At 39.3% G+C, this 4,767-nt stretch overlaps 1 non-coding gene across 1 annotated transcript; it reads left to right on the top strand.

The window, feature by feature from the left end:
* The first annotated feature begins 3,226 nt into the window (after positions 1-3,226).
* LOC145615828 (small nucleolar RNA R71) lies at positions 3,227-3,333 on the top strand. Its single transcript, XR_014107414.1, has one exon. It is a non-coding gene; the product is annotated as a small nucleolar RNA R71 (small nucleolar RNA).
* The last annotated feature ends 1,434 nt before the right edge of the window (positions 3,334-4,767 follow it).

Genomic DNA, 4,767 nt, shown 5'->3' with positions numbered 1-4,767 from the left:
TGTTGCTAGACTATGAGAGATGATCTTTGGACTACTCAAATAGTCCAAAGCCCTCTAGAATGGATTCTATGAGGTCACACACAAGGGTATTAGGTTAAGCAAGTAAGAGACCCATTAATGGGCCTTATGAGCAATTAACTAATCATGAATTGGATTGGGCTAGCATAGTTAGATTGGAATTAGGTTTTGGGCTTTTGAGATGGGCTCTTATTTAGAGATAAGATCTATAAATAAGATCTATGCCTAGGGTTGAATAAAAAGCATTCATAATCCACATACAGTAGATTTTGACATCAAGGCAACCAATCCCAAAAACCCTAATCCTCTCTCTAACTCACGGCTCTCACTCCTCCCCCCTTTGGACTCACAGTCGGCCACCCTAGGTGGCGCGTGTGGTGGTTCGAGGTGGTTCATAGTTGCTTCGTTGCTCTCTCCTCACCGTAGAAGGTCAATTGAAGGTTTCAATTGCAACTAACTAGCATTAGTGGAGGTCTTAATATGTGCTCGTGGACCAAGTAGAGGAATCACGCTTGAGGTTCTTTATCTCCCATTGTTCTTGCTCGATCGCACGTGGAATCACGCTTCAATGGTATAATTATGTGTTCTTTATGTGTTATGCAATGATCCTTGGTTTAGGTGCTTTATGAATATGATTCATGTTATTTCCACTGCGTAGTACCTATAAACTCCTACAATTCTACGATTTGCAAAAGTACCATAGGGACGTGTAAATGAAGTCTTTTCCTGATCTTCAGGGTGGATCGGAATTTGGAAAATCCCGAATACCCATCCAAATAGAAAAAGAACTTATGGTTAGCTAACCTCTCAAGCATTTGATCAATAAAGGGGAGAGGGAAATGGTCCTTTTTAGTGGCGAAATTCAGTCTACGATAATCAATGCACTTACGCCACCCTGTAACAGTTTTAGTGGGAATCAATTCATTTTTATCATTTTTAATAACAATCATCCCACCATTCTTAGGAACCACCTGTACAGGACTTACCCATTTAGAGTCAGAAATAGGATATATAATACGTGCATCAAGTAATTTCATAACCTCTTTCTTATCTACTTCCTGCATATTTGGATTCAACCTCCTCTAGGGTTGAATACATGGCTTGTAATTGTCCTCTAAGTGTTTCCTGTGCATACAAAAATCAGGGCTTATACCCTTGAGGTCATCAATACTATACCCTATTGCCCTTTTGTGGGTTCTAAAAACCTCTAGAAGTTGGGAAGTTTGTGGGTCATCAAGTGCAGTACTAATGATCACAGGGTACAGTTCTTGCTCATCAAGAAAAATATACTTTAAATGAAAAGGGAGAGGTTTTAGTTCAGGTTTCTTCACCTCTGCAGGTTTTGATTCCTGAACCAAATTTACTACCTTCATACACTCTTCATTGTCAAATTCCTTGGTGGAAAGAGCTCTCTCTATGTCATCCTTTTCCTTGCTCCAAATGGTCATGTCACCTGCAGATAAATTTCCACAAAGAATTTCCTCCAAGGGATCCCTTGCAAGAACCTGTGGTAAGCTCTCTTCACAAATATCATCCATTATATCAAGAACATCAATCAAATAACAATTTTCTTCAAGCATAGGACCTTTTAAAACTTCCCCTAAGTTAAATGTGATATTATCATCGCCAACACAAAGGGTTAGTTTACCATATTTCACATCAATAATGACTCCTGCAGTGTGGAGAAAAGGTCTACCTAATATAATGGGTATTTGTGTATCCTCAGCCATGTCTAAAACAACAAAATCAATAGGGGTAAAAAATTTATTAACTCTAATAGGTACATCCTCTAAAATACCTAAGGGGTATTTAGTAGAACAATCTGCCATTTGCAAAGTTATATTAGTAACTTTTAACACCCATATTTAATTTAGAGCATACAGACGATGGCATAACACTAACAGAAGCACCCAAATCACATAATGATTTATCAATGAAGACATTTCCAATACGACAAGGGATAGAAAAACTACTGGGGTCCTTTAATTTAGGGGGCGATTTATTCTGCAATAAGGCACTACATTCTTCTGTAAAAGCTACAGTTTCTACCTCATTAAAGGCCCTTTTCCTAGTCAGAATATCCTTCATAAATTTAGCATATGCAGGAACCTGTGTAATAAGCTCTATAAAAGGAACTGTTACCTGCAAATTTTTCACAACCTCCAAAAACTTACCAAACTGCTTATCCAATTTAGTTTTCAAGTGACGATTAGGGAATGGTAGTTTGATAACTGGTTGTTGTGCTTCCCTTCTCTTCTCTTGAGTAGCATCCTTCCCTGAAGTTGTACCCTGAAATGCATTATCAGAAATGTTAGTTTTACCCTGGAGGTATAACGGAATCAGGATTAGCAATATTAATTAAATCAGGTTCATCCTCTTTGGGCATAGGCGGCCCATCGTAGTGTGAACCACTCAGGGTAATTGCATTTGCATGATCCGTAGGCGGAATTCCTTGCGCTGGGGCTGGCAAGCTTGTATTGTAGATGACAATTGGGCAATTTGGGTGTCAATGACTTTATTATGGGCTATAATTGAGTCAATCTGTTGGTCTTTACTCTCCATATGCTTTTGCATACTAGTTAGCATCGCTCTAATTTCTGATAAGGCAAGGTCTGAAGATGAAGTAGGGGTTTGTGTTGGGGCTTTCTGGTTAGAGTGAGGATGGTAATATTTCTGTTGTGGAGGGGGTGCTTGTTGTGGTTGTTGTGGAGGTGGAGGATTTTGAACATTGGTGCTCCGATAGTATAGATATGGATGATTTCGGAACCCAGGATTGTAAGTGTTGGAGTATGGGTTATTTTGCTTATAAGTTTGAAAAGCATTTACTTGCTCCATCGAGCTCCTGCAATCTTGATCCCAATGTCCTACACTTCCACAATTTTCACAAAAAACTTCATTAGAATTATTAGCAACAGCAGAAACATTAGCAACAGAATTAGGGGTATTAGTACTAAGGTTATCTAATTTCTGGCAAATAGAAGTAAGCTGAGCCTGCAACAGGGATACTGAATCAACGTGGTGTTTGCCCTTATTTGCATAGCCTCTAGAATTCCCATATTGGGAATTGTGTATCACCATATCTTCAATAACCTGACCTGCATCATCAACATTAAGATTCATGAATCTACCACTAGCTGCGGAGTCTAGAATCGTTCTAGATGCATTCCCTAATCCATTGTAAAAAGCTTGAATAAGCTGCCACTTTGCCAAATTATGGTGGGGACACTCCCTCTGCAGATCCTTGAATCTCTCCCAAGCCTCATATAATGATTCATCTGGCTCCTGGGCAAAGTTCTGAATGGCACTTCTTAGTAAAGCTGTTTTCTCTGCAGGGTAATATTTATTATGAAAATTTAAAGCAAGAGTCTCCCAGTCAATAATACCAAGTGCAGTTCTATTCAAACCATTAAACCAAAATTTAAATTTTCCACATAATGAAAAGGGAAATAGAATCTCCCTGATCTGGTCCTGAGTTACCCCATTCTGCCTAATAGTATTGCAGTATTAACAGAAATCTGCAATGTGAAGATTAGGATCTTCACCCTTAGCTCCACTGAATTGCTTTCTTTCTATCATTGTTATGAACTGGGGCTTGATCTCGAACTGGACTCCTTCGAGATCTGGTCTGGGGGAAAGGTGTGGGAAATCCGTCAGGGACGGTTACGAATAATCGCTGAGCTTCTTAGGTGCAGTCATCTCTGATTCTGAATTAGAAGGAATCTCCGAATCACTAGAATCAGATGACGGATTGTTAGGAATATCGTTACTCCCAGAACCTGCCAGGATTTGTCTATAAAAATTCTTCTGTCTATGGACAGAGCGCTCGATCTCAAGATCGAATGGAATGTAACCTGATCTGGAACACCTAGGCATAAACAGAGAACTAAAAAGACAAATATGAGAACTACCTCAAAGAACTAATGTCCTTTGAGGCAAAAGAAAAATAATCTAGACTACAAAAACAATTAGAAATAAAAAAAAAAAACCATTTCCCCGGCATCGGCGCCAAATTTTGACAGGGTAAAGTCGTATCCCCTAATCAAAAGTAATTACCGAAATCCTCTAACTAAAGCAGATAGGGAAGTAGGGTCAAATCCACATGGAAACTGGTCTTTCTATTCCTTATTAATTAAAATAATCTAAATTATTAAGGTAACCAATTTGTTGTTGTAAAAAGGAATTAAACTACGGAGATTAAGTTTAAGGAGAAAATCAATAATTAGAAGGCCTAGGGTTATAGGTTCACCAATAATTAATATTCCGGGATAAAACGTAACAATCAATAATTAACATTGCACAAATAACATGATTAACAGGCTCTCGCAATTTACTAGATTCGGTACGACCCTTCCCTGTTTGGATTCCATTTGTCGTCCTCATTGGCTCGGCCAACATCTTCCATTTTTCTCAGCACCAGATCCCCCATCTTCAGTGGACACTTAGACACTTGGCTATTATATGACCTTGTCATCCTTAAGCGATAAATTTCATGTCTGAGCGCCGCAGTACCCTTGGCCTCTGGAAGAAAGTCCAGGGTGGTCTTCATGGCCTCCCAATTGGCCGAATCATCATATAACATTACCCGCAGAGTGGGATCATACATCTCAATTGGGAGTACTGCTTCGGCTCCATAGACCAAAAAGAATGGAGTTTCTCCTGTGGAACTTTTTGCTGTAGTCCTAATGGACCATAATACATTCACCAACTCATCAGCCCATAAGCCGCCTGCCTTTTCAAGCTTGCGCTTGA

This window comes from Chenopodium album, chromosome 25 (genome assembly GCF_948465745.1).
Source record: "Chenopodium album chromosome 25, dcCheAlbu1.1, whole genome shotgun sequence".
In the NCBI taxonomy this organism is placed as follows: domain Eukaryota; kingdom Viridiplantae; phylum Streptophyta; class Magnoliopsida; order Caryophyllales; family Amaranthaceae; genus Chenopodium; species Chenopodium album.
This window is presented reverse-complemented; position numbering and strand designations above follow the sequence as displayed.